Source organism: Eulemur rufifrons, chromosome 30, assembly GCF_041146395.1.
Source record: "Eulemur rufifrons isolate Redbay chromosome 30, OSU_ERuf_1, whole genome shotgun sequence".
Lineage (NCBI taxonomy): Eukaryota > Metazoa > Chordata > Mammalia > Primates > Lemuridae > Eulemur > Eulemur rufifrons.
The window spans coordinates 117,697,561-117,711,963 of NC_091012.1; the positions used below are offsets into that span (position 1 = coordinate 117,697,561).

A 14,403-nucleotide genomic window follows, 5' to 3' on the forward strand; every position below is an offset into this window, starting at 1 on the left:
CTGCAGTGGTACTTTCAGATCTGGTTATCTCCCTACTACTTTGATGCCCCCATTGTGTAATATCAGAAATCACTGTACTGTTCCTTATGCCATACTGGGGTGGGTGGAAACCTTGTTAAGGCTCATCAGGCTAGACATTGTACGTGTCCTTTTTCTTCTGTATACAAAGTGATTCAGAGTGATTGTGTATGGTGTCAGTAGGTTTGCATGGGGTCAGAAAGAGAGTTAGAGGGAGGGAGGAGTAGGGGAAACTACCTGCCATGTAGTTTCTCTCAGAGGTTCTCTTCAGGAATTTGGTCCAGTTCACCTTTGCTATCAGATTCTCTCAGATCTCCCTGGGTTTCCTCCTGTCCCTCTACCTATGTTTCCTCCGAGGACACACATTGATGTTGAATTTCCTTGCTTTCCCTGCAAGGCTCTCATTTCCCTTCCCACAACCAGAGGACTCTTTTGTAGTGTAGGCATAAGGAAAACATTTCTTGTATTATCTTTTTCCTTCCAGATCTTTTGCCTTATATCAGATCTAGGCTTTTAAAACTCAACAAACATGAATCTGTATCTTCATAATTTACATTCTTATATGTTAACCTTTCCATAAGGAAATGAAGGCAGAATGACTGGCTGCCAATATGTTGGGGGAGGGGAAACAGTAACCAGAGTAAAAGGTTAACATTTTTAAAAATTTGTTAGTCATAATTCTACATATTAGGTAAATACTTAGTGGTAGTAGCTACTATTTATTCAGTACCTCATAAGTATTAGGTGGAGTGTTTGTGTATATGTATATAAAATCTTTACAGAATCCTGTCAGCTATATTTCATAATCCCCATTTTATAGATGAGGAAACAGTCCAAAAACAGTTAATCAAATGGCTCAAGCTTACGAAACAAGCAAAGAACAGAGCTTGGGATTTGCAAATGCGTATTTCTAACTTGAAAGTATATGCTTCTTCTAGTATGTTTACTACTTCCCATCTTGTCTTTTTGCTTTTCTTAATGACCTTACTCACTAGGACTAAATAATTTCTAGGTCTGCAATTATGTATGTTTTGATTAACTTCCTAAAGGCATTTCCTCTTTTGGTTATAAAGACTAACAATTAAAATACACTTTTCTTGGTTTTGAAATTTTAACTCTTCATTGTTGCTCAAACAATGAATTTGGATATATGCTAATGTATTAGGTGGGTAACACTAGCTACTATAACAGATAAGCTCCCAAATCTTGGTTGCTTAGTATAGTAGAAATTTACTTCTTATTCTAGTGCCATCCAAAATAAGCAGCCCTCTATAAAATCATTCAGGGACCCATGTTTTTTCTATCTTTTGTGTTCATAGTATCAGAGTCCTATGCATTTAATGGACAGATGAAGAATGAGTGCTGCTCATAGGAGTTTTTCATGAGCCTAAAGTGGTGTACATTAATTTTGTTAATAGTCTTTTGACTAGAACTTGTCACATGGCTATGCCTAACTGCAAGGGAAGTAGTAAAACATTGTCCAATGTTGAGCCCAAGAAGAAGAACAGATTTAGGAAGAAACTTGTCAATCTCTGATATAGTTAATTTGGACAAGGAAGAATACATTTACATTCCATGGGTCGGTAGAAGTTATAGGGTATCATTTCTATAACCAACAAGTCAAGTACAAAGTTGCCGTTAATGGCCAACATATATAGTTGTTCAATTGATGTAGCAGAGTGTTCCTCCCCCAAACTAGAACCTTGAGAGTTCTCCACCAGGTTGAAACACACTGGCCCAAAAGAGTGAATCTTAGTAAGTGATTTACTCTGTATGAAACTGTATTCCTATTATACCGGTAAGTAATCAATTTCTTGCCTGAGAAATATGGAAATTTAGCAAAGATGTTTATGCAAAACCAAACATACCATATAAAAAGTCATTTGTTATTTTACTAATGAAAAATAACTTCTATTTTTCCCAAGAGGAAAATAACACTAATGTGTTTTATAATAGCGATTCAACATTGTCTAAACATTTTCCATTATCCCTTGTAATCTTTTTTTTTTTGATATTGCATTGACTTTTGTTCATGATGGAGATTAAAATTGAGTGACCAGAGGGCAAGTTTGTATCTCTCTGCTAATATCCAGTTATTTGAATAGTTCTGCCTGTCTAAGCTTTTGTCTTTTGGAAATGAATACCTTTATGAATGTTTGTAGCATAATGGAAAGATTCTAATCCAAATGGTCCAAAATAGCATTTTCTTAAAAGCAAGTGTCTGTTGAGACATGTCGTGTTGCTTATTAAGAACCTGAGCTGGAATCTTACTTCCAAATACGCCTAGAGCCTCTAACTCTGGTACCAGGATAATTCTGACAAGAAATGTTTATCTAAACAATGTCATTTGCAGCCCTGCTATGCTTCAGTTTATCTCTCTATTTGAAATCTATGAAATGGGATGGAAATTCAATACTCATAAAATTTCAATCGTGTTCAAAATAGAATTTTTCTTAGTATAGATTTGGTTTCCAGGGAAAGAACAGAAATAAAATACTGGCTCATAAAATTGTATTTTCTCATTTGACAATTACATTCTTCCATTTTTACTGCCCTGAAACTTCTAAAAATACTTTAAAAGGAATCAGCTTAATAAAGAAAATATTTAATATGTGTGTAATACTATGTTGAAACATTTTTACCTCTTTGGTAAATCCCAGTTCATAACTTTGAACAGTGGAGAAAAATCTATACATACTTATTGCATTCTATCAAGAGAAAAATCCAGTAAAAAGTTATTTCTCTCTGCTAGTAATATTCATGCTAAACGTTGGGTAATAGGGTCTGCAAACTACCCACATGTTTTACTGTATAAAACTATTCCCATGGTATCTGTTGCTTTCAGGTAATTATATTGATAGAAATTGTGTTGTAATAATCTAGGTAAGAGAATAAATTTTATTGTGAGTTCAAATGAGAAATTCTCCTTGCTGTTGCTAATATTTAAATTGCTCATTTTTCTTTAACTCTTTGGTTGCTAAATTTGTTGACCATTCCTGGCCATTTTCTTCTGCAAAAGGGCTGGGTCAGGAGACCAAAAGTAGGTAAGATTAGAATAATTTAAATTTGCTTCCTTGGAGGTATCTGAATTATGCAAAACTCTTGTTCATGTCCATTAAGACTGCAATGTATACTACCATAATACCTTACGTAGCAGTGAAAAGGATATGGAAAGAAAGAACTGCTGTCTTTTATTGCTGTATTTATTTCACAAATAATATTGGTAAATGTGCCTCCTCCAACATTTGTATTTAAGAGCCTTGCTTCTGTAGCATTTCCCTCCATAACCCCCACCACTACCATTTTAGGGATATATAGCAATAGCTCATATAGGTCTTGAGAACAGGCTACCTGGACCTGCCACTTATTAGTTTTGTGTCCTTGAACAAGTGACTAATCTTAGTAAACTATCTGATCTCGGTTTCCTTCTCTTCTAAATAGAATTACTTATATCTATCTCAAGGGTTAGGAAAATTAGATGGAATAATACATGTAGAGCACTTAGACCCATAATAAAAGCTCAGTGAATTCTAGCTCTTGTTATTTTAATTATAACCTATTTGGGTAGTTTGAATGCTTAGTGCAAAAGCATTTAGTGAGCTTTTTGGTAGCTATTTGATTATTTCACACATGCACTCCCAAAAAGAGAGATTTAAAAGATCAAAAGGAAAGGGTTGCTTTGGAAAAGGTACAATAAAATATATAAATAGAAGTAAAAAAAAATTCATGTAATTTATTTCATTTTCAATAGTCACGATAACCCTAGAAGTTAGATATTACTATTCCCATTTAGAGACAGAAAACTGAGGCTCAGAGAGCTTAAGTTGCTTAGGGTCTTAGAAAGATGGCAAGTGAGGAACCAGAATTCAAACCCATGTTTGTATAAGTATAAAGCCTGAGATACAGCAAATGGAAAAGGATGGTTAGCCAAAAAATAGGAAGAAATATTTATTTGAAAACTTAAAATATTAGGACTAACCTTAGGTTATTATAATCTGGATATAATAATTCTGTGCTGCTCCTATTTATACTTTTGTCTTCTATGTATTTGGGTATCTAATTATAGAATTGTCTCTTATACGTGTTGGAGCTATACAGACTAGTGGACCCCAGTGATCTAGCTGTGTGCCCTTGGCCTAGTGGATTCACTTCCATAAGCCATCATTTCCTCATCTGTCATATGGGGCTAATTATAGTACTTAAGCTGGTAAGGTGATCATGGAAGTAAAATTACATGATGTTGCTAAAGTAAAGATATGGCACATATTGGATGCTCATTAAATGGTACACATTTCATGATGAGATGAATTTGGTATGGAGGAACTGAAGATGGGAGAGTATGAGAGTTGTATTATATGGCCTTTTATCAGCTAAACCAAGGGAAGGACTTCTGAAACAGAATGCCAAGTCTTAAGAGAGAGTTGTTTCTTTGCTAGTATTTTTTCAGCTGAAGATTTTCAAACCAGTTTAAAATTCTTTAAGAAACTTAATGACATCTTATAAATTTTAAAATGAATTCACATTCGATTGCTTAAAGAGCTGGTATACAGGGCCATAGAAGGGAGAATGTTCTTCTGTATGAGAATAAAAATACTCTCACAGGATTTTTGAATTAACTGACAGTTTTATAGCAGCTTTATCAGCCCATCATTCATTGCTGCAACCAAATGTATGAAATTCTTCATGGTGAAATAAAAAGACTCTGTTGTTCTCCATAGTTTTATGAATTCTCTATTGCTAATGAAATGCCAGCCAATATCTTCCTCTCAGGTATTGTCTATTAGAGAGATGCTTATTTTAGAAGAAGTGGAGTCAACGATATAAATTTTCTTCTTTTGACATCTAGCACCTGCTGTCAACCTGTTATAGCTACAAGCAGCTCTCAAAATTTACATCTGCTAGGATGCCACTGGCAACCAAAGAGTTCAGTTCAGCAAACATTTGAATGCTTACTCTGTGCTAGCTAATATCAGAGGTGATGGAGGGGGTACAGGGAGAATTAAGATTCAGCCTTTGTTTTAAAAGTACTCACAAAGGCTGTGAGTATTTGGACAAGTATATTTGGTCAAATGTGGGTATTTGGACAAGTATATTCATGCAAGGCAAACTAGGGAATGTGCTTGAGTAGAGCAGTATTACAAAATGTTGAGAGAAAAGAAGAAGAGTGGAGATTGGCTCTGAATGAGGGGTTCTGGAATGCTTCCAGAGGAGGTTCAGTTTGATCTGGTCGTGAAAAGGACTTTGAAAGCAGAAGGAGGCTGGAGAGGAAAGGGTATTTCAGGAAGAGCTATCAGGAGAATACATAATTAGATCTGTGTCAGCAATGGTGTGACAGATGAACCCGTCAACATGGAAGTATGCATGTGTGAATGTGTGTGTATGTGTCTGTTGTCAAGGATAAGTGAGTAAATGAAGTCACTATAACCAATTAGGAGGCAAGAGAGCACAACCTAGAGTCATGGCAGTGAAGTAAAAAGGAAGAACTAAAATTGCAATATATGGTGGAGGTAGAATTAATAGGATTTTGACATTGATTGCATGTATGAAGCTGAAGATCTAAGTAAGAGTTTGAGATTGAGTTCTTGGGAAGATGATAATATAACCAGAGACAAACTCAGGACAAGGAGTGGATTATGGGAGAAAAAGTAATGTGCTTAAGCTGTAGCTAGATGACCATTATGAGATGTTAATGGAATGGTTGAAAATACAAGTAGGGATTTCAGGAGCAAACGTACTTCTGGACACTAATTTGGAAGTTACCTAGAGTGGATGAGCTTGCACAGAGAAAGGGTGCCAAATGAAAGGAAAAGTGGACCTAGGGAAGAGACTAGAAGTTGGCTTCCATTTAAGGAATGTAAGAAGAGGTACCACTACTCTTCCACTGCCTACTTGCACTGTAGGTGCATTTAGACACACACACTGCTAGATGAATTTATAGGTGCAACATTGTTTTGTTTTCTTTTTCTTCTGCTGTACAACCATTCAAAACACTAAGTTTCTTGCTGGTTATTAGTGATACTTTCAATAAAATAAAATATGGAAACTCTTTAGCTGAGGGTTAAAGATTGCTCTATTTATGTAGAGAAGGTTTCTGATGCAACCCTCAGATACTAGTAAAAATAGCCATTACCATTTCCTGTCTAGGTCTAATGGACACTGTAGCTTTTATTTTTATATGTCTAAGTTATTTTACAAATCATTTCAAAAGTAGGGATAAAGTGATAGTGAAAAACAACTTTATAAGAATTTTTTTAAATTTCAGAATATTATGGGGATACAAATATTTAGGTTACATATATTGCCTTTGCACAGCCCGAGTCATAGCTACAAGTTTGCCCATCTCACAGACAGTGGGCACCACACTCATTACGTATGAATATACCCACCCCTTCCTCCCCCTTCCACCTGCCTGACACCCAATGTATGTTACTTCTGTACGTGCACATAAGTGTTGACCAACTAATACCAATTTGATGGTGAGTGTATGTGGTGCTTGTTTTTCCATTCCTGTGATATTTCACCTAGTAGAATGGGCCTCCAGCTCCATCCAGGATAATACAAGAGGTTTTAGCTCACTATTGTTTTTTGTGGCTGAGTAGAACATGGTATATATATACCACATGTTATTAATCCACTCATGGATTGATGGGCACTTGGGTTGTTTCCACATCTTTGCAATTGTGAATTGTGCTGCTATAAACATTTGAGTGCAGATGTCTTTTTTATAGAATGTCTTTTTTACCTTTGGGTAGATGCCCAGTAATGAGATTACTGGATCAAATGGTAGTTCTACTTATAGCTCTTTGAGGTTATCTCCATATTAATTTCCATAGAGGTTGTACTAGTTTGCAGTCTCACCAGCAGTGTAAGAGTGTTCCTATCTCTTCACATCCATGCGAGCATTTGTTGTTTTGGGACTTTTTGATAAAAGCCATTCTCACTGGAGTTAAGTGATATCTCAGTGTGGCTTTGATTTGCATTTCCCTGATGATTAGAGATGTTGAACATTTTTTCATATGTTTCTTAGCCATTAGTCTATCTTCTTTTGAAAAATTTCTGTTCATATCCTTTGCCCACTTTTTAATGGGGTTCTTTGAGTTTTTCTTGCTGATTTTCCTGAGTTCTATATAGATTCCAGTTATCAGTCCTTTATCAGATATATAGCATCCAAATATTTTCTCTCATTCTGTAGGTTGTCTATTCTCTCTAGTGATAGTTTCTTTGGCTGTGAAGAAACTGTTTAATTTGATCAGGTGCCTTTTATTTATTTTTGTTGATGCTGTGCTTGCTTTTGGGGTCTTCTTCATAAATTCTTTGCCTAGGCTGATGTCTGTAAGAGTTTTTACGCCTTCTTCTACAATTCTTATGGTTTCATGCCTTAGGTTTATGTCTTTTATCCATCATCAGTTGATTTTTGTGAGAGGTGAGAGGTGCAGATCCTGTTTCAGTCTTCTACATGTGGCTATCCAGTTTTCCCAGAACCATTACTGAATAGGGATTCTTTTCCTTATTGTATGTTTTTGTCTGCTTTGTCAAAGATCAGGTGGCTATACGAAGATGTTTTTACACCTGGGTTCTCAGTCCTAGACCATTGGTCTATGTCTGTGTTCTTGTGCCAGTACCATGCTGTTTTGCTTACTATAGCCTTATAGCATAGCTTGAAGTCTGGTAAGTTGATGCCTCCCGATTTGCTCTTTTTGCTTAAGGTTGCTTTAGCTAACAGGGTCTTCTCTGGTTCCATACAAAGTATAGAATTATTTTTTCTATATCAGCAAAAAATGAAGTTGGTATTTTAATAGGGATTGCATGGAATCTGTAGATCACTTTGGGCAGTACAGAAATTTCAATAATGTTGATTCTCCCAATCCATGAGCACAGTATGGTTTTCCATCACTTTGCATCCTCTGCTGTTTCCTTCCTGAGTGTTTCGTAGTTCTCCCTGTAGAGGACTTTTACGTCCTTAGTTAAATATATTCCTAGGTATTTTATTTACTTTGTTGCCATTATGAAAGGTATAGAGTATTTGATTTGGTTCTCAGTTTGACTGTTGTTGATATATATATGAATACTACCGATTTGTGTACATTGATTTTGTAACTTAAGACTTTGCTGAACTTATTTAACAATTCCAGTAGTATCTTGGCAGAATTTTTTGGATTTTCTAGACATGAGATCATATCGTCAGCAAAGAGTGATTGTTTGAACCTCTTCTGCCCCCATTTCGATGCCCTTGATTTCGTTCTCTTGTGTGATTATTCTGGCTAGAACTTCTAGCACTATGTTGAATAGAGAGGTGATAGAGGGCAACCTTGTCTGGTTCCAGTTCTAAGCAGAAATGCTTTCAATGTTTCCCCATTCAGTATGATGTTGTCACTGGTTTTGTCATATATGGCTTTTATGATTTTGAGGTAAGTTCCATCTATGCCTATTTTTGTTAAGTATTCTTATTATAAAAGGGTGCTGAATTTTGTTGAATGCTTTTTCTGTGTCTATTGTGAGGATCATATGATCTTTGTTTTTACTTCTGTTTATGAGATGAATTATATTTATAAATTTTCATATGTTGAACCATCCCTACATCCCTGGGAAAAGAACATTTGGTCGTGATGGATTATTTTTTTCATGATCAGCTAAAATTGATTTGCTCGGATTTTATTAGAGTTTTTACATATATATTCATAAGAGATATTGGCCTGTAGTTTTCTTTTTTTGTTGCATCCTCTCCTGGTTTTGATATCATGATGATATTGGCTTCATAAAATGTGTTTGGAGGATTCCTTCCTTCTCAATGTTGTGGAAGAATATCTGCAGGGTAGGCACCAGTTCTTCTTTGTAGGCTGGGTCGAATTCGGGTGTGAAACCATCTGGTCCAGGACTTTTTTTTCTTAGAAAGGTTTTTTATTGCTGCTTCAATTTTGGTAAGAGATATTGGTCTGTTCAGGAGTTCTGTTTTTCCCTCATTGAGCCTGGGAAGGCTGTGTATTTCTAAGAATTTCCTCCACTTTTTCAAGTTTATGTGCCTAGAGATTTTTATAGTATTCAGAGATGATATGTTGAATTTCTGTGGTAGCAGTTGTAATTTCTCCTTTTCCATTACTGTTTGAGTTTATTAGAGTCTTTTTTCTGCTTCTGGTTAATCTAGTAAGAGGAGTGTCAATTTTGTTTATCTTTTCACAGAACCTACCTTTTGTTTCATTAATCTTTTCTATAGTTGTTTTATTTTCTATTTCATTTAGTACTGCTCTGATCTTGGTTATTTCTTTTCTTCTGTTGTGTTTGGGATTGGTTTGCTTTTCTTTTTCTCGTTCTTTGAGGTGTTTCATAAGATTATTAATTTGTGATCTTTCTATCTTTTGTTGTTGGCATTTAAGGCTATGAATTTCGTCTTAGGACTACTTTAGCTGTGCCCCACACAATTTACCTGCTGTCTTCTCCTTATGGCTCATAGGAGTGCCTCTTTTGTGTTTATTTTGGCCAGTCTGATGACTGTGCGTCGTGATATTTTTGTCTTTGTGATAAATCTCCCAGGAGTCCTTTTAGTTTTTTGTACCTGAATATCTAGTTTTCTAGCAAGGCCAGGGAAATTTTCCTCCATTATTCCCTCAAATGTATCATCCAACACTTGTGTATTTTCTTCCTCACCCTCAGAGATGTCTATGATACTTATGTTAGGCTTCTTCACGTAATACCATATTTCTTGTAGGCTTTCCTCTTTTCTCTTATTTCTGCTCTATCTCTGTGACTCACTTATTGAATTGAAAGTTGTCTCCAAGCTCTGAGATTCTTTCTTCTGCTTGATTTAACCCATTCTTAAGGCTTACGTTTTATAATTCCTTATATGAATTTTTCATTTCAGAAGTTCTCTTTTATTTTTCTTTAATATTTCAATTTCTTTAGTGAATTTTTCATTCATTTCCTACATTCTTTTTGTGGTTTCTTTGTGTTGGGTTTCCATTTTATCTTGCATTTCGTTGAGTTTCCTTACAATGCATGTTCAAAATTCTTCATCTGTTATTTTGATGTTCTGATTTTGGTTGGTACCCATTGCTAGAGAACTGATGTTCCCTTTTTGGGGTGTCCTTTAACTTTGATTCTTCATAGTTCTGGAGTTCTTTTGCTAATTTCTTCTCATCTAGAGCACCTGTTGATTCTTACCTTTAGATTTTCTTTTGTTAGCTAATGACATGCCCATTTTAATATGAGCCAGTAAGTGTTGCTTGTGGGTGAGAATCAACCACACCCTGTATGATGAGTCAGTAAATGCAGTAAAAGGGCATGCAAATTGACCTCACAGTCAGTAAGTAAGGCTTCCCAGGAGGAACAAGCTGCAGTGTTGTTTTTGGGTCCTGTGACCAGCTCTAGTTCCTCAAGAGAATCATTCTAATGCCCCAGGTGGTAGGTGGTAGGAACTTCCAGGTGAGTCCTTATTCGCCACCTAAGCAGGAGCAGATTGGGGAGTGGGGCTGGGTTGGGTAAGTCTACCCTCAACCTCCACGTATAGAGATGGGGCTGACTGAGACTCACATTCTGGAGCAGGCCTTGCAGTCTGGAGCAGGCCTTGCTCATTTACACTGTCTCCTATTCCATGCTTTCTTTCAGGTCTCTGCCGGAAGGCAGGACCTCAAGCCAGCTGAGTTCCCCCACACCTGTGATGCAGGCCAGGGGGTTCCCTGCCCAGGATCCTGGCCTGACCTAGGATCACAGTCCTCCCATGGAAGGAGGGGTGCCCCACATGTTCACCACAGCTAGGACCTATTGTGCACTCTCACCCTTGATCTTCCCCTGCAGGCACTCATACCTTGTGAGAGTAATTCACAAATATCACCACGTGCCCCCAAGAAATGTCATCAAGGCCTAGATGTATAGCATCTGGCCTGCAGGTCTGTCCCCCAGGCCCCAGAGATCAAACCCTGACCATTCCAGAGATAAGGATACTTGTCCCAAGTCTCTCTCATGGGGTGCCCAAGGTGATTCAGTGTCCTTCCACCTTGGGATGTGTCCCGCTTTGCTGAAGTTGCCAGGAAAGCAGCACCAGGGAGGGCCATCAGGCAGGGATTTCACAGTCTGAGTATCCCTCAGTTTGCTGTAGGACCCCAAAGGGAAAGATTTGAGCCCCTTTCACTGTGGAAACTTCCATGTGGTGGCCCAATTGCCTCTCTCAGGAGCCACAGTTGGGGGAGAGGAAGATGTGAGATGAATCTAAGTGGAGGAAAGTCCACCCTCTGGTTGTCTCTGACCCTGTCTCTGGGAGGCAGTCCATCCAGAATGACAGGGCTCTGGAGTCACACAGATCACCCAGGACCCACTGGACCCCTGTGGCTCCTGTGGTCTGGGCTGGAGTTGGGAAATGTCTGTGTGGGGATAAACAAGACAGAACCTGAGGGGTTGAGGCCCCCTGGGGTGGGCAAAGGCGCCTGGTGGCTGAAGTAATATGGCACCTACCTTCCAGCTCGGGTCTGTAGGTCAACGTGAGAGCCTGGTGCCCTGTCCACAAGAAGCTCTCCACTCACTGGCAGCAGCAGTCTCTGGGCTCACTTTGGCAAAAGGTCTCCCCAGCAGCTCAGGAGCCCAACAACAGGCCATAATGCAAGGGAGGGGCATGTTAGCCAATCCATCTACCCTTTTTCCTGGTCTCCGAGCCTCCCTGAGATTAATCCCCACTGTTGCCTTTTTTCTTCCAGTTCTACTCTACAATGTCTTCCCGTAGAGTCTCCTGTAGGTTCAGGTACCCTTCCTTCAGACTCCGATCTGATCTATGTTTCTCTGTATGTTTGTTTTTTCTCTTTCATCTAAAATTTCTCCTTGATACAGAGACACTGGCTGGTGGTATCATTGGTCCATCATCTTGTCCCCTATGAAAAATTTTAATAATAATTTAAATACAATAAACTTCTTTGTAGCAAATAAATTTTGGTGCACAAACATCATATATGATGTGATGTATGTCCCACATCATTTACCAAAAGAGGATTGTTCAAGTTCTTGTAGCTAAATATTGTATGGTCCTTCCTATTGAATAAGTGGATTAAAATATATTTCCTTGCTGTCATTAGAAATATATTGTTTACTAATCAATCTTTGTGTTTGAGAAAATTCATCTAGGTTTTCATGATCTGAAGACTCACAATCTAAGATTTCACCTATATGATCCATTTCACCATTATTATTAGAGTCTAGAATGCTGCTTTCTCTCTCTTTGCATTTATCTTCAGTTGTGTCTAATAATTATGAAATGTCTTCCTCTGGCAATTTTCTTATCTTTGACACTATGGAAGAAAATGAAAAATTATAAATTTTCAACTGTGTTAAATGAAAGCTAAAAGCAGATTTCAAAAATGGTGTTTCCAGTCTTCTTTTATACCTTCGAGAAAAAACATGCAATATTTTGGGCATTCAATATAATAACCAAAGGATGAAGATTTATTTCACTATTGTATCATTCTTTTAAGCAATTCCATCATTCTTACATTTACTTATCATTTTCATTATTTTAGCATACTTAGAAATAATTGGCCGGGCGCGGTGGCTCACGCCTATAATCCTAGCACTCTGGGAGGCCGAGGCGGGTGGATTGCTCAAGGTCAGGAGTTCGAGACCAGCCTGAGCGAGACCCCGTCTCTACTAAAAATAGAAAGACATTATATGGACAACTAAAAAAAAAATCTATATAGAAAAAATTAGCCGGGCATAGTGACGCATGCCTGTAGTCCCAGCTACTTGGGAGGCTGAGGCAGTAGGATCGCTTAAGCCGAGGAGTCTGAGGTTGCTGTGAGCTAAGCTGACGCCACGGCACTCACTCTAGCCTGGGCAACAAAGTGAGACTCTGTCTCAACAAAAAAAAAAAAAAAAAAAAAAAAAAAAAAGAAATAATTGATGGGTAATGATAAAATAGCAAAATGTTTCAAAATACAGGAAAATTGAGATCACTGAGTCCATAATGTATTTTAGATTTATAAAAGGGTTCAGTAGACCCATATGTTAGTTGGAAAACATAAAATTAACTTTATTTTCTTTAAAAATACAAATAACATTTCTCTTTCTCTTTAGGAAACCTCTAGGAAAAAAAATAAAATTCATAAAATCTCAAATTTTACAAATAGAACTTCTCAAAAAAGAAAATCAAAAAGTAAATTTGGATAAAATGGACCCTGATGGTATACCATGGGTTAAACAAAACATCACTTGCTCAATCCTACTCCAAAAATAAGTGTTTCACCACACATATATTATTATTATTACAAATCTTTTTTTCAGTGTTATTTTCTAGGAATAGTGAGTGTATTAGTCAGAGCTCTCCAGAGAAACAGAACCAATAGAATGTGTGTGTATATTTTATATATGCGTGGGGGGGGGTTGTGGGTGTGTGTGTGTGTAGAGACAGAGAAAGAGAGTGAATGGTTTTAAGGTTATGGCTCATTTGATTGTGGGGGCTGAAAGGCCCAAATGTTGTAGGAAAGGCTGGCAGGATGGAGGCCTAGGGAAGAGTTGATGTTGCAGTCTTAAGTCCAAAGGCAATCTAGAGACAGAATTCCTTTCTCTTCTGGATATTTCAAACTTTTCTCTTAAGGCCTTCACAATTGATTGAATGATACTCACCCACAGCATAGAGGGTAATCTGCTTTACTCAGAATATGCTGATAAAAATGTCAATCACATCTAAAACATACGTTCACAGCAACATCTAGACTGGTACTTTACCAAACAACTGAGTACCTTAGCCTAGCCAATTTGATGCATAAAATTAACCATCACTACGAGGTTCCTAATGCCATGTGTTTCTTTCCATGTAAATTTCATGATTCTTTTAATTTTTATTAGTACCCCATTAATAGGATACCTGGAAATATACAATAAATAATAGAAATGGTCTTTAATATCTTAATGAATTTTAGAGCTCCATCAGAATAATTATAACATATATTAAAACTTTTACCTATGAAAAATAAGTATATATGTTTTTATATTTGTATAAGTTGTGGTAAATTTATAATAATCATCTATCATGAAATAATTATGTTTTAATGTATCTCACTTTAAATTCATTAAGAGGATTAATATCAAAATATATTAAAATAGGATTTAAAATCCAAATTTGCTGTCATTATTATATTCAATTATTAATCTTTCAAGTAAATGTGTGATAGAAAACATTTTATTTAAAGTGATGTAGCCATAATTATGAAAAAAATAGTGTTTTCTACTAATTGCTTATTTTTTAATTATGTTTCATTTTAAGGGGAAAGATTTGGGTTAACAAATGTTTTACTTATCTACTTTAAAAATTAAACATAATGAACATAGATATTAAATAAATCAACCAATTAATATAAATGTTTTATTTTTTGTATGATAGAATAAATTGGCAATGAATAAATATAAAGAATT

At 36.6% G+C, this 14,403-nt stretch overlaps 1 protein-coding gene across 4 annotated transcripts in view; it reads left to right on the top strand.

The window, feature by feature from the left end:
• Positions 1 to 14,403, top strand: part of DMD (dystrophin) — a 1,602,346-nt gene that overhangs the window by 1,021,284 nt on the left and 566,659 nt on the right. The window lies entirely within an intron of this gene.